Source organism: Ixodes scapularis, unplaced genomic scaffold (genome assembly GCF_016920785.2).
Source record: "Ixodes scapularis isolate PalLabHiFi unplaced genomic scaffold, ASM1692078v2 PGA_scaffold5__190_contigs__length_132052651, whole genome shotgun sequence".
Taxonomy (NCBI): Eukaryota; Metazoa; Arthropoda; class Arachnida; order Ixodida; family Ixodidae; genus Ixodes; species Ixodes scapularis.
The window spans coordinates 1,040,946-1,056,892 of record NW_024609880.1 but is presented as its reverse complement, the minus strand read 5'-3'; the positions used below and the strand labels follow the sequence as shown (position 1 = coordinate 1,056,892).

Here is a 15,947-nt window from a genome sequence, read left to right as displayed (position 1 = left end):
CAAGAGCAGACCGATGAAGATGGTTCGCTTGGGTGGTGTTCTCCGTTGGGCCCCAGCTTACGATAGGGCACGGCCAACGACCTCCCACCTGTCGTGGCGACCCCCGCCCGAAACCCTCACGGGCCTCGCTGAGACCTACGGGGACCTCTCGGGGAGAGTTAGGCGAACATACGCTTATCCGGCACGGGAGATCACCATGCATGCCACGCCAACTCTCCTGGTTGACGTGGTGGGGAAGGGAGGTCTCGTTCGGACAGTTCACTTGCGTGGAGGCCTCGGGGCCCCGCCATGCGCATGCCGGTTCGAGCGCGTACTTGGCTGGTGGCGGCGGCACGTAGTTCCGCTCATCATGAAGAGCTTCCTCGATGAGGCGGGCGCCCCGGGCTAGCTCTTCAAGGGTCTCAATGGCGCGGTTGATCAGGTAGACGCGGTACCTGGGGTGACACTGTCTTCTGACCCGAGCTACTCTGTCCGACTCCGGTGACTTCGGGACCGCCCTCTTGAAGAGCTCTTGCATGACCCGAACGTACCGGACCAGACTTTCATCCGGGTCCTGCGTCCTTGCATCGAGCTCTCGGAGAATCTGCGTCGCGTAGCCTGCAGGCAGGAACTCGTCTCGAAGCCTTGTCTGGAAGTCCGCCAGGCTGGTGAAGGGGGCCTGTGACCCCAACCAGCACCTGGCGCTGGCTTGTAACGCCAGCGGGACAATCCGGTCCACGATGAAGGCTTCCGAGGCACCGGAGGCAACGTGGTACGTCTGCAGCTCGCCCAGGAAGTCTGCCACGGACTTGACGTCGTCGTACCCCATGTAGACCGGAACAGTCAAGTGTTGTCGGGGCTCTCGCGGTGGGGTCTCCTGCTGGCCAGGCGTGTGGGCCAGGCGCTGCATCACGGAGTCGCACATCTCCGTGACCTTCGTGAGCACGTTCATTTGTGCCGCTGCGGCCATTGCGGCTTCCCGCTCCCGCGTGAGCATTGCTGCAAGCACAAAAGAAGAAACGCCCCCAAAAACTCAACAGAAGCGCGCAAAACCATTGCCGCGGTCACAAAAACACAGTCAGAAACACGCCAATACAACAAACGCGGACGTGACGGAAGCACGGTACAACGATAGGAAACACGGGGAATATGAAAAAGGCTTACCAAAAGAAGAAACCAAGCCCCGTGACATTCCTGCGAGTGGGTAGCATACCACGGTTGGGCGCCATTGTGGTCGGTTTGCCTTGCTGCATACCCGACCCGGAGGAATAACACGGAGCCAACGGTTTCAACAACGAGAAACTACATTTAATTGGACATGGACAAGACGATTAACATTGCTACCGGCGGTGCCGGAGTCCAGACAGCGACTCTCCGTGCGACGCCTCTGATCTGCCTTATCAAGGCGGCGCATCCGATGTGAGCGTGGCTGGCGTGACGTCGCCGCCACGCGGGAAAAGTTCGGCACCTTTGCCTCGCAGTCGGTCAACTGGGCTGGGGAGCCGCCAGGATGCCCACAAGCTGCAGGTGCCCCAATAAACGGAGCTGGGACCACGACCGGTTTGGACAGCCGTCCCAGTGTTCAAGCCATCGTCGACGCAAGTGCACTCTTCGGAATTTGGCTTGATCATGGAGGCTACCGCTCAGGAACTTCGACTTCAGTCATCCTTGAATGCGATGTGTATCTACGAGGCAATAAAGCTACGTTTAACCTGAACTGCCCAATTTGGTTCGGGAGATTTGTGGCTCGGGACCAAATGTAAAGGATAAACCTCTAGTCCCAGGGGTCTAAATCCAAGGGCGCAACGTTTAGACCCCGGGGGTCCAAATGCAAGGGCCTAACAGTTGGTTCTCGGGGTTCATTTGAAACGATGTAACAGTTTGTCCCAGGGTTCCAAGTGCAAGGGCCTAACAGTTTGTCGTCGGGGTTCAATTGAAACGGTGTAACAGTTTGTCCCAGGGGACCAAGTGCAAGGGCCTAACAGCTGGTCCTCAAGGTGAAATTGAAACGGTGCAACTGGTACTCCCCTTCTCGTTAGTCCCCGAGGGGAATAATGGTTGTGGAAACGCACTTGCTCCCCTCAGGGGTCTAAGTCGCGCTCCCCTTTTTCTTAGAGTGTAGCTTGTCCGTGTCTGGTGCCCCTGCACCTACAGGGCATGGTAAAAACAACTACTCTATATACTACACTTTGTCAAAATGAAACAAACGTGTACACTTACAGAGCATCATAAAACAACTACTATGCACTACACCATCTAAATAAAACAAACGCGTATATCATTTTTGTTAAACAGTGAATATCATTGTGGTCTATAATGAACCTGTTAAATAATGTAGGCCGGTTATGCGCAATAGATTGCTGTGCATAATTTGTGCGAAAATGAGACACATTCCAGAACTCTCTGCGTCTGACAAGGATCGAAGATTCACGTTTTGTCAGGTGGGATACATTAGACAAAAGAAATAAACTCATCGGTCGAAAATAAATAAGAACATAGAAAACGGTACTCGTATGGAGTGGCAATTCTCATGACATGGAATTTAAGAAATAATGGTTCCGTATGAGTGTCGTAAGGCACGTTCGCAATAAAACGCAGCATCTTCTTTTGTAGGATCGTAAGTTTGTTAATAGTAGATAAACAGCAAAACGCAATTATGCGCAAATTTAGTTTTGTTTTTCTCCAAGATATTTACTTTTACAGCATGAAACCTTTTTTGTGTGCAGTATGCCTACAGGGCTGTCGATAAGAGTATTTACAGTCGCGTCCAGCAAAGCCATAGTTTGTAACAAAACTAAAACTATGTTAAAATTCTCATTCATTCCTTAGTTTTTAAAACTGCTTCGAGCATACCAAATTCCATGACCATGATCCTTATTACATAGCTATCCAAATACCGTAGGGTTTTTAGGCAAAAATATTCCAGTGGTCTGTTAAAAGTTTTCCTTTTCATCAATTATTGAATGACTCGTAGTTCCACCCACCTTTTACTATTTCAAACCGCCATCACCCCATGAAATTTCCTTTTTTTTTTTGTGTAAAAAAATCTGTTAGAGAGGCACCAGAAACGTTACGGTGAAGAGCCATCAATTTTATTTTAGGAATTGGAGGTGGCCGTGGGACCTTTGGGATGGCACGGAGAAGTCCTGGTCACATGATGCCGCCCGTCGTTTAGTCATCGCGTTTCGAGCCGCCCTCGGGTACAAATGGCACAACGGGCCTGCTATTGCTACGCCTGGCGGCACCTCCGATTATTACACGATACCCGCCGTTTATTCTTTTGCAGCCGGAAAGACGGACAAGGGGAAGCGGCAGAAAACTCAGTTTTTTCTTTGGGCCTAATCGTGTCAGCTATCGTCGCAGGTGGCGTGCTGTGCGGCGAAGAGGTGTTAAGAAGCGACGCCAGGTTGTGGTGCGAGAGTTCAACTTCAAAAATTGTTTAAAAATTACTTTGATTAAACTTTTAGAATCAAAGGATTATTGATTGTTCTTCCAAACCTGTCATATTTTGTATTTTTACTAAGACCACCTCAGGGTGAAATAAACGGCTGCTTATGCGCCAAAACGCACTTTTTTGCAACTTCAGGAATTTTGTTTACCGCGAGATATTTAATTGAACGGTTTTAAACATGTTTTTTTAGATTATATACCTGCAGGGCAGCCGCTAAAAGGTTATATTAGTAACGGGAGCAATTATATATTTTTATAGTAGCACAACAAAAATGTTAAAATTTTTAAATTGTTTTAGTTTTGTTTTAAGTATTTAAATTAAACAAAACTTCACAAGCCCAGCCATATTGTAAATTGAAAGCAGTGCAAATTTAAGAAAAAAATATTGTTAGGTGTTTCACAGAAAACTATTTTTTTTTATAAATTATTGAGTGATGCCTAGTTTCACGCTGTCTTTAAAAGTTATAACCGCGCTCACGTCATGAAAAAATTTTTCGCCAAAAATATTTCAGGGCATGGCAACGGACATTGCGGCAAAAAGCCATGAATTTTTTTTTAGAAATCGGAAGGGGTCGAGCGCAACGTCAGGGACGTTTGACATAGAATTACCCAGTACCGTTTCAGCAGTATCTCACTGAGGCCGAGGCGACAGATCGGCGTCCACACCCTGTCTTCGGGCTGGAAGTGAACGTCCCTGTGACGAAGGTTTTAGCGGCCCGCGTCGACGCGTTGCTGGTCTTAAATCAGGAGTCGGGCGAGCTGGCGGTCTTTTTCGGCCCGTTGAGCTACCACCTTGGCGTCGACGCTCTCATTGTCAGCCGGCTCATTGGGGAGCATCGCGTCCAGCATTGTCGTTACCTTCCGACCATGTCCCAGCTGGTGTCCGGACCATGTACCAGCTGGAAAGGTGTGAATCCAGTGGTTTCTTGAACCGCCGTATTGTACGCGAACGCGACGTGGGGCAACACCTCGTCCCACGTCTTGTGCTCTACGTCGACGTACATAGAGACCATGTTGCCGATTGTCTTGTTGAGTCGCTCCGTCAGCCCGTTGGTCTGCGGGTGGAAAGCAGTGGTACGACGATGCCTGGTGTGACTGAGCCGGAGGATTTCTTGGGTCAGCTGTGCCATGAACGATAATCCGCGATCTGTAATCAGAACTTCGGGAGCGCCGTGCCGGTGTACTATTGACTTGATGAAAAACTTGGCGACTTCAACAGCTGTCCCCGAAGGAAGAGCTTTCGTTTCTGCGTACCGCGTGAGATAATCGGTGGCAACGACTATCCAACGGTTTCCCAGGGTCGATGGTGGGAAAGGACCAAGTAGATCCATTCCGATCTGCTGGAATGGTGCAGTTTGCGGAGGAATGGGCTGCAGGAGACCTGCCGGCCTTGTCGGCGGTTTCTTGCGTCGCTGGCACTCGTGGCGTGATCGAGTGTAGAGGTGAACGGTTTTGGGGAGCTTGGGCCAGTATTACTTTTCACGAATACGGGCCAGAGTCCGGCTGTAACCAAGGTGTCCGGACGTCGGGCCGTCGTGACATGCTTGAAAGATCTCCTCTCGAATGTCGGTCGGGATTACCAGCAGCCACGGCGTGTTGTTATCTCCGAAGTTCTTTTTGTTGAGTACACCTTGTCGAATGGCAAAGGTCGGAAGGGCTCGTGAGAAAACACGTGGTACGGTACTCCCGCACCCTTCCAGGTGCTCGATTAAAGCGCGCAACTCCGGATCGTCTCCTTGACGTCGTGCCATGTCGTCGGTGTTCACAGCTCCTAGGAAGCACTCGTCGTCATCGTCGTCGCTGCTGCCGGAAGGTGTTTCGACAGGGGCCCTGGACAGGCAGTCAGCGTCGCTGTACTTGCATCCTGATTTGTAAACCGCAGTCATGTCGAGCTCTTGTAGCCGGAGGCTCCATCGAGCGAGGTGTCCTGAGGGTCCTTGAGGTTCGCAAGCCAGCAGAGCGAGTGATGGTCCGTGACTACGCGGAACAGGATCTCGTACAAATACGGGCGGAACATCGTGATTGCCCAGAAGACCGCAATACATTCTTTTTCAGCCGTGGAGCAATTTCTCTCCGATTTGGACAGCGTCCGACTTGCGTAGGCGATGACTCGCTCGGTGCCTTCCTGCACTTGAGCTAGTGCCGCTGGAAGCTGGCATTGCTAGCGTCCGTGCGAATTTCTGTTTCTGCACCCTGATCAAAGTGTCCAAGGACAGGTGGAGTCCGGAGTCTTCGCTTTAGCTCGTCGAATGCCTTCTGCTGCTCCTCGGCCCATTCGAACTTCTTGGCGGCCTTCGTGAGGTTTGTGAGCGGTGCGGAAATCCTTGCGAAATCCCGAACGAAGCGTAGATAGTAGGTACAAGGCCCAAGGAATCTTCGCACGGCTTTCTTATCTGTCGACACTGGAAATGCCGCGACGGCGCGAGTATTTTCTGGGTCTGGGCGGACGCCTTTGTTACTAACCACTTTGCCTAGGAACTTCAGTTCGTCATAGGCGAACCGGCACTTTGGCGGCTTCAGGGTGAGCCGAGCGGTCCGTATGGCTTGAAGAACAGCGCGGAGTCTTCGCAAGTGCTCGTCGAAGTCAGTTGAAAATACTACGACGCCGTCGAGGTATACGAGACAGCTCGGCCACTTCAGTCCTGCCAGTACTTTGTCCATGACACGCTGGAAAGTTGCTGGCGCCGTGAATAGTCCGAAGGGCATTACCTTGAACTCGTACAGTCCATCCGGCGGGACAAAGGCTGTATTTTCTTGGTTCCTTTCGCCGACTTCAATCTGCCAGTAGCCGCTCTTCAGGTCCATCGATGGCGCAGCTTGTCTATAGTGTCGTCAATGCGGGGGAGTGGGTAGACGTCTTTCTTTGTCACCGCGTTCAGCTGCCGGTAGTCCACGCAGAACCTAAGTGTTCCGTCCTTCTTTTTAACCAGCACGACTGAAGAGGCCCACGGACTGCTTGAAGGTTGGATTATGTCGTCATTCAGCATCTCTTCAACTTGTTCCCCTCGATCACCTCCCTTTCTTTAGTGGAGACTCTGTAGGGCATTCGATGCACAGCGCGCGCGTTGTCGACGCTAACGATGCGGTGCTTCGCTTCGGCGGTTTGGCACACCTTCGACGACGTCACAAAGCAGTAGTTGTATTCGTCGAGGAGTTTAATAAGCTGCCGTCGTTTCAAACCCGGAAGCTTAGGGTCAATGTCGAGCTGCGCTGGCGACGCACTGTCTTTCTGAGGTGGCGAGGATTCGTCAGTAATCGCGGTGATTTCGGCGAAGCTTCGGAGTTCCTCGACGTGGCCCACGGCTGCACCTTTCATGAGGTGTTGCGTTTCCTTTCTGAGGTTCGTCACGAGGGCCACAGTCCGCCCATTCTGAACTTCAGCTACTCCTCTTGCGACGCCTATGTCTCTTCCCAGGAGCAGTAGGAGGCTTCCCTAGAGCTTCGCCGCAGGAAGCTTCATCAGTCCCGACGAGTATGAAAACACTCGACCGCGGTGGTAAGTTTACTTGGTTTGCGAGGACTCGGACCGCAGATAGCGTCGCTTTTCGTTCCTCCGGTATAGGGGCAGGTTTTCGTGGCGTCAGCCGGTTTGTTCCGAGGTCGATGATGGCGCCATACTCGCAGAAAAAGTCCATTCCGAGGATAACGTCCCTCGCACAGTCTTGCAGAATGGCGAACTTGACAGGGCACGTCTCACCGTGGATTTCGACGCGAGCAGTGCAACTTCCGACAGGCGTGATAAGGTGTCCTCCGGCGGTTCGAATTTGTGGTCCTTCCCAGTGCGTCGTAACTTTTCGCAGGCGGCAAGAGAGCCTCCCACTCATGACTGAGTAGTCCGCTCCGGTGTCCACGAGTGCCGACGCGTCGTAGCCGTTGATACCAACGTTTAGGTTGTTGGACACCATTGCTGGGGCGTCGCTGCGATGCGTGGCGTCGGGAGAGTGGGAGCGCTCCGGCGTTCTTGGAGGCTCTTTACTTTGGTCGTCTTCGGCAACGCCAACTCCATTAGTTGCCGCAGTTGGTTTTCCCGGCGACGCAGAGGAGGCAAGCTCTCTCGCCGGGGTCGTGGCGGTGGAGACGCTGAACGTCGTGACGATTGTGAGCGAGATTCACGGCGGAGAGACGGCACTGCAGGGGGCGAGCGTCGGAGGTACTCCTCGATGTCGCGAGGGCGTTCGCCATACCTCGGGCGTGGGTCGTTCGGGTGGAAACCACGCAGCCCAAGTCGACGGTAGGGGCAGCCGCGGCAGATGTGGTCGGCTTCCCCGCAGTGGTAGCAGAGCGGGCGTCGGTTGGCCGTTCGCCTTGCGTCGGTCTTCCTCGTCAAGGGTCGCTCCGGGTGAACGTAGTGGGCTGGTTACTCGTGACGCTGAGGATACCGCGACGTTTCGGCGTCTCTTCGCAGTGGCGCCGGGGCCTGGCGGAGAGCTTGCGGCGTAGCTCAACATGGTTCTCCTGGCGTCGTCACATTGATGGGAATTTCAGGTTGTATCGCCCGTTTGACTTCCTCGGGCACAACCTCGACGATGGAGAGTGTCGCTGGACGACTCGAGGCTGGCAGCAACCTGCTGAGTTCATCCCGGACAACGTCCCGGATAATTTCGCGGGTGTGCGGGGTTACAGGGGAGGTTTCGCCGCTAAACAGGGTGGATGCAACGACGCCGGGATGCCATTGGTAGTGGGAAGCGCGCGCTTGGAGGGCGCGCTCGATGTTCGTCGCCTCCGTGACGAAGGCTTCGACGGTGGTCGGCGGGTTGCGGACGAGGCCTTCGAAGATGTCATCCCTTACACCTCGGTTCAGGATCCGCAACCTCTTTTCGTCGGTGGCTTGAGGGTCGGCGCGAGCGGCCAGGTGCAGAACATCCTCGACGAAACTGGTGATGGTCTTGTTTGCGCCCTGAGTCCTCATTCAAAGAAGGTCCTCGGCCCTCTCCCGTCGATACTGGTTGATGAAAGTCCGTCTCAGCTCATCCTTGCAGGCGGTCCATAAGATCAACGAAGTCTCGCGATTCTCGAACCGGTGCCTGGCCGTTCCTTCGAGCGCGAAGTGAAGATTCTGTAGGCGCTGTTCGTCCGTCCATCGGTTGTGCTGGGCCACTCTCCCGTACTGGTGTAGCCAGTCCTCGATGTCTTCATAAGGCTCACCACGGAAGGACGCGGGAGTAAGGGCAGCGACGGGTAGGACAACGACAGGTGGAGTGGTCATCGTCGCGGTCTTTCTCTTTTGTTTCTGCAGCAGGGGTCCGAGTTTCGGAGGTTGGACTTTGGTACGGCGGCTTGCTCGGGCGTCGGCGTCTTCTGCGATGGGTAGCTTTCCGGGGCTGAACACTTCTCTTGGCCGGGATGTTTTCGTAGATGTACGATTCACAATCATAGAAAGTGATACCCAGCACCTCCACCAAAATGCCAGGAATGACGAGTGATGAGGCGGCGAATGACTGAGTAAGCTGAACGTTTAATGGGGCGAACTTGTGCCCCAAAATGAAAAGGAAACAGAAGAAAGCAGAACGTTCCGGGCGTCGAAGTCGGCGTGACAGCAGAGTTGAACGCTAGGGCGAAACTGCCTGCAGATCGCCACGCGGAGCCCCTGTGTACACGCGCTGGCTTTTGGAACAATCGACCTGGAAGGTTCGGCAACTGGAACATTCGTACCTCGAACAAGCAACAGAGTTCTCGAATTCACCAGAACATTAAACTGCAAGAATAAATAAAAGGACGCGTAACTCCCGGGAATCGAAACCTGGCTCTTTGCGTGGGAGTCAAGCACGATAACCGTTAGGCCACGGCCGCGCCGCTTCCTTGGCGAGCTGCACGCGCGGCAATATTTTTCTTTTAAATATTCCTAGATTGCTTTCTTTGCTTCGTTTTCAAACGATAACAAACATGGCTGCCGACGTTTTCGGAGTGTGGAAGAAGTGCAGCTCGTTGAGCTCGTTTATTTTTACGAGTGCGAGTCGTTCTGCGTTCACCGAGGGGTTTGAGAAAGATCTCCTCAACTGACGTACTGACGTAGATCGCAGCAAACAAGTTCCCCAAGTAAACGCATTCGGAAGCGCTGTGCGTGTGCTTCTTCTCGCAGAAAGACTGGCCTAAGCCTAGCTTCTTCACTTGAACTATGTTTCCTATCTGGCTTAATTTGTTCCTTTGCGGGTGTTGGTTTTCTTATGTGAAGTGGCCGGTAATTTGGTTCGCCAAAGAAGTTTGCCGGCTGGTTTGCTCGCTCCAGTTGTGCTGGTATGGCGTTTCAAACTCGGCGCCTCAGACCCTAAGCCTGACACTCGACTTCGATCTGTTTTTTGAGACGAGAGAAAGGGTCGAGACAGTGAGGACCCTATTGAAGATCTCATTTAGTGAGAAATTTCTGTGTCCAATAAACAGATATGAATCATACAAAATATATAAGAACATATAAGAACCATATAAGGACTATATAAAAACTATATAAGATATATAAGAACATTTAAGAACCATAAAAAAAACTTGTGAGAAGTTTCTTAGAAGTTTCTTATGTGGTTCTTATAAGTACTTATATATATTATATAGTTCTTATATGGCTCTTATAAGTTCTTGAGTATCTTGTATGATTCATATGTGTTTATTCGACCCAGATATTTCCCATACAAATGGCTTTTTCACTAGGGGGGCAAGTCAGGCACCGTTAGTAACGAAAGAAAGGAGTTTAATAAAAATGAAAGACGTTTACGTATCTCTAATGCGAAATTAGAGCACAGCTCTTGAGGAGGAGCAGGGAGGGTGCGGAGGGGAGGTATGCCCCTCCTTCTCCTCCGCACCCTCCCCTCCCTCTGCTCTTCCTCCACTCCTGCTTCTTTCCTCCTCCTATCCTTTTTTTCGTGAAATTTCATCGCTAGATTTTTCTCTAATGGCGAATTCCACTGGGCATTTTAGAGCGCGCCGAGATCAGTTGACCAGATTCGGACTGGAGCACACGATCCGAACGGGGTGCGCCGCCTACGGATCCCCAGTGGAACATGACCACTGCTCCGGGATCGGCGGATGCCTTCCCGTCATTCAACTGCCCGGGAATCCCCTTTCTGCGGCCACCGCGGTCGTTTCGAAGACGTTTTCGCAATCACGGCGCTAACATGTGTTCGACGGACGAGCGGCAGGAATGGCTGAGGCGCTTCTAGCAGAGATTGCCGGAATGCCCGTAGCGCGGCAAATACCTTCTCTTCTCCTTCCTGGAAAACGAACCGCCTGTCGAGCCAAGGGGTAAGCAAGCGGCCATTACAAATTCTTCTGATGTCGAGACAATCTAGGAGCCCAGCCCGCGGCGTGCTTCTTTCATTCTGAGGCGAGATGGGCGAGATCAGGCGAGATGCCTCGCGAGAAAGGAAGTTACGTGTGTGCGCCGAGAGCTGGCCCGGCTGGCTTCCGGTTGAATCCGCCGAAATCGTGGGAGCGACTTTTCTCAGATCCAGATCGAGATCTCGAGCGGGAGCTAATCTAAATCGACCAGTGAAACACATCGGTCTCGATCCCGATCGCCCAGTGAAATAGGCTCGCTCCAGTAAAGTCGGTCCCGGCGCGCTCCAAAGCGACCGTGGAATTCGCCATAAATTTAGCGAAAAGTTTAGCGAAGAAATTGGCGTCACGTGACTTCTACACCCAATTCGGTTTCTTCGGAAAACTTAGAGGGGAAAATGACGTCACATGACATCGTGTCACATCACCCACGAACAAATTCGGTTTCTCCGCTAGATATAGCGGGAAAATTGACGTCACTTGACCTCAACACCAATTACATTTTCTGCTAAATTTAGCGGGGCGGTTACGCCGACGCCGATGCGGACGGCGACGCCGCGAAACGCGGAAACGGGCGTCTAAGAGCTGCGCTCTGAAACAAAGCAGTGTCCCCACAGGCCAGGAACGTGGATTGAAGGGCTCACACGAGAACGAACGCTACAGTGTACGCGCTTCGCTTCGACCGCAGAGGACAGCGCCACATTGGGGATGGCGACCGCTGCGCCGCGACTCGGTTCTGAAAAGAAGCTTGGGAGTTTCGGCATTCTGGGAATATTCAGTGACGATTGCAGACTAGACGCGCCGGATATCACTAAAGGGAAACAATAGGCTTTTGAGTATGTTCGGTCGAGCAGCCATGCCAATCCAGTAGTAATGGGCCTAAACCTCCACCTAAATTACGTCCGACGGCGAATATATTGCACGTTACTTTTTTTCTTTCGTGAAACATATATATATAAAAGAAACGTGTTCCATCATTGCCCTTTAAAATAAAGACATCTTTAACAACATATCTATGCCCATTAATTTTTTTTTGCTTTGTGTTTTTTAATGTAATACGTATAACAGTATGACGAGTGGGGTGTTTGAGTTAGGTCAAGCTCCCGATTGAAGGAATCGGGACACACTGCCGAGGTATATTGTGCGAGTGGGATCATTACTAAATAAAGGCAACTGGGAAATTAGAGTCGTTTCCCAGAGTCAATGTTGGTGGACTCGCTTGGTAGTCGTTATCGTCGGCCGCAGTATCGTTGTTTTCAGTCTACTTAATATTCTGAAATGCACTGAGAAAGCTGAAATAATGCATGATGATTTCGGGTATCGTCAAGCTGTTGACGACAAAAAGCTATGTCATTGTTTGTTCAACGGAGACTCGCAAGGTTCCAAGTGAAATCTGGTTTGGCCAGCGCCATATTTGAGGTGGGCAGTCCCTAAACTAATCAGGGGCAGAGAAGGCGCATTGACCTTAAGTTTTTAGTGTTTCTGTGTCTGTGCGTATGTGTTCTGGTCTTTAAATGCACTTTCATTTACAATGAAATGAAACATAGGGTTGAGTTTGCGTAAATAGGTTAACTGAGCACACTCTGTATTTCGTTTCACCGTAACTTAGCAGAGCAAACGCTACGACCCTGCGGGGCCACTCAGAGCGACGGAGGTGAAGCACGTGGGAGCCCTTCGTAAAGGTACAGGGGTGAGAGTGTGATTTAAGCAGTTAGAGAGGAGGGGAAGGAGAACTTCCCTCTTTCCCGGATCATCTTTTGTGTGCCCCAAATGTCGTGTTTGTTCCCTACTGAGATTATCCTCCCACTTAAACGTCTTTGCTGAATCCCTTTTTCTCCCGCCCGTGGTTTCTACAGCACAGCGCGCAACTACTGAGATGGCGTATACCATCGTATTTCCCTCCAATGCGCTGAGTGGCTTAATTGGGCCATAGCTTTCGCAGTTTTTCAAGTTACAATGAGACGGAGTACAGAAAATGCCTGTTCATTCACTTCCTCTCGGTCATTTTGAGGAGGAGTGGACGGAACCTCAGGGAGCCACTTGAAGCTAGCTACGGAAAGAGCTGGCCGAATGAGGACACCAAAAGTATGCCTAGAAATGGAAATGAATTCTTCAACCTGACAAAGAGAATGTCCTTCCATTTTGCCTTTTTTCCGTAGACCGCAGTGATTGGCTCGGCGAGTGCCCAGCCTGTTTGTTTAACTGTCTCGATTTTCCCGTTGCTGAAGAAGTCTATAACTATTTTTGTGAGTAGGTATACAGAAATATGCTATAAGAATATACCAAGATATAGTGAACGCGGTAGCATTATTGCGTTCAAAACCAGCTTTGTATTAAGAAGAAAAATTACTGCAGATATGTTACAGAGAGCTATCGGCCAGTTTCGGACTGACACGATCCTTCACTCATAAATTAATTTTGTACCCTTTACAGTGTGCGAACTCTTCACTCGCGGTCGTCATGATTCCGACCGCGTGAATAGCTGGTGTTTTTTTATCTACACTGTCTTTTGTGGGACACCGGCTGTCACTTTCAAGTCTTTAGGAGAATGTTGGGGAGCACCGGCTAAAGCTGAGCCATAAATTTCACTGAAATAAACCACTTTTATATCACCTGCATCCCGAAACACTTTTCACAGGACCGCCTCTGAGCCGCACGGCGGCGCGGGAGACTAGGAAGTGGTTCCGAGAAAAGTTTCGCGCTTTGATAAACGTGGCCAACCCCTATGCTAACGACAAAAGAGTGACTATTCAGCAGAAATGCAGACAGATATTTTAATAAAAAGCTTAAGAAACACTGGCTGTGATTAGTTATTCCGCTTTCTTTCCCGGCGAATGGCGCATTCTAGGGGTGTGCAAAGAGTGATTCGAATGGAATACAGCTTCGTCATTCATAACATTCACAGTGCAAAAGTAAGTCACAATAGCCGGTTCTCTTAACAGCGCTGATGCTACGAATGACACTGCGCTTGCGATTATAACCTCTATTCGTACACCCCTATCGCCTTCTCATTTGCAGCAGAGCTGTAATACGAGGTATAGTTAAAAGGTAACCGCAATTTAGCCGTGAGAAGATCAAATCTAATGATAGACTGCTGTGCTGAAAATACTTTTTGACCTACCACAACAGCAGCTGAGTACGCCAGCCTGGCGACTTGATGAAAAATGTCATGTGACCGCAGCTCTTTCAAAGTGGCCGCCCCCGTGTTAGCATGCAGAAGGGGGAGCAGCGTTTGGTTATTCGATTTTTGGGCCGGGGGGGGGGCGGGGGGGGGGGGGGGCGAAAAACTTGCGGATATTCATCGCAGGATGCTGAAGCAGTACGGAGACGCCCGTGTATCGCTTCGGTAGGTGTACCAGCGGCACAAAACGTTTCGAAGTGGAGCGTTTAGTTTGACGGACGCACCTCGCTCCGGCTGGGCTCACACTTTAACGACGCCAGACGCAATCTCTGCTGCGGAACGGCTCACACACGGAAACCGGCGAGTCGGCATCGATCAAGCGGCTGAAGAATTAAATATTAGTCACGGCTCGACGCACCATATTATTCACGTTATCCTGAAGTACCACAAAGTATCCACCAGGTGGGTACCAAAACAACTTATACCGGACCTTAAGGAGAGGCGTGCGGATGCTTCTGAGACACAATTGCGACGGTACGAAGCCGAGGGAGATGATTTTCTTCGACGCATTGTCACCGGTGATGAATGCTGGGTACACTACGCCTAGCCAGAGACAAAACGACCGAGCAAGGAGTGGCGACACAAATCGTCACCCAGGAAGAAGAAGTTCAAGACAGCGCCAATGGTGGGCAAGCTAATGCTCGCGGTCTTTTGGGACCGTAAAGGCCCAATAGTTAAACTTTACATGCCCAAGGGACTGGGTGTGCACAGTGAATCATACTGCAACCTGCTTGAGAACCACTTGAAGCCTGCAATCAGGTCAAAGCGTCGCGGATTGCTAAGCTCAGGGGTGTTGTTGCATCACGACAATGCGCGCATCACGACACGTACAGCAGCGAAAAAAATCAAAGGAATGTAGTTCGATTGTATCCCGCACCCACCGTACTGGCGAGACCCCACACCGAGTGATTTTAACCTGGCTCCGGAGTCAGCCAGAAGGTTTTTTTCCCCGCGGCACTGATGCATTGCTGAAGCGTTGGTGCGCATGTGTCGAGCGAGGAGGTGACTATGTTGAAAAGAAATAAAGGACTTTTCGTGATATCTACACTACCACGCAAATAAAAAATAAATTGCGGTTTCTTTTGCTCGTTGCCTCGTACGATGCTGGATACTTACCACGCTTTGCGGTTCTCAAATACAGGAATTTTTAAACTCTGTGTCTGCCCTTATAGACCGAAAAGAGCGCCGTACCGTACTGCGTTTGTGTAATCGCTACTACATGTTGCATGTTCAGAGAGAGCTAGAGAGCTCAACTAGCAGCCCCATGGAGAATCATCAACATCATTATCATTTATTTTTCTTTGAGCGACTCGAGGTAATAAATGAGGGAGCCACAAACAGGCAAGCAGAATAACAATTAACACATACACTAGCACATTACTAATATGCTGAATGATATAGCGTTGCAGAAATGCCAAGATATGATCTAAAATGGGCCGTAAAAATCGGCGCTCGCAGGTAGCAATCTCAAAAGGGTATTTCATACGTGGATTTGACTTGTACAATTGCAAGGCGTAGCTTTTTTTCTGCGAACAAATACGGCCAAAAGCTTAAGCCTACCTTAATGGTAACGCCTTCATGTTGCCCGCACCGGACTCAGGTTCAATTCCTGCGGGCGGCGGGCGCCTTCTTTCAAGGTCTTGACAACACCCAGAACCTACAATCCCAACTACAATATCAACAACTAAAACATCAACAGCGGACGTCATTTCCAGTGGTAAGAAGAACCCCTAACAGCTATCGCTGTAAAAAAAAAAAAAAAAAAAAACACGTCTCCAGCGATACACCGCAGAAACGCAGCACTTTTTACGTAGTGTTTTTCACACTTGTAATATCCCTCATGTGTTAGTAGTATCAATAAATAAATTGAATAGAAACCATGAGATCGGTAAGCTTGTCTGCGAATAGGTTTCAGTTTCTTTAAACAGTTCAGTAAGTACAATGTTCTCTGAAGTTGTGTAAAAGGCTTCAAGTTCAGTATTAAAAAATAAGTTTCCTCTTTTGTAATCCTTAATAAATTTTTATGTGCGCATTCGTTTGTTGATAGCGTCATGTTTAACATTTTGGGGTCCTG

General features: G+C 50.5%; 1 non-coding gene across 1 annotated transcript in view; it reads left to right on the top strand.

Annotated features, from left to right (window-relative positions):
• Positions 1 to 13,274, top strand: part of LOC8051329 — a 53,620-nt gene extending 40,346 nt beyond the window's left edge. Inside the window, exon 5 of the transcript XR_005716214.1 lies at positions 13,126 to 13,274. This is a non-coding gene — a transcript (uncharacterized LOC8051329). The remainder of the gene's footprint in view (positions 1 to 13,125) is intronic.
• The last annotated feature ends 2,673 nt before the right edge of the window (positions 13,275 to 15,947 follow it).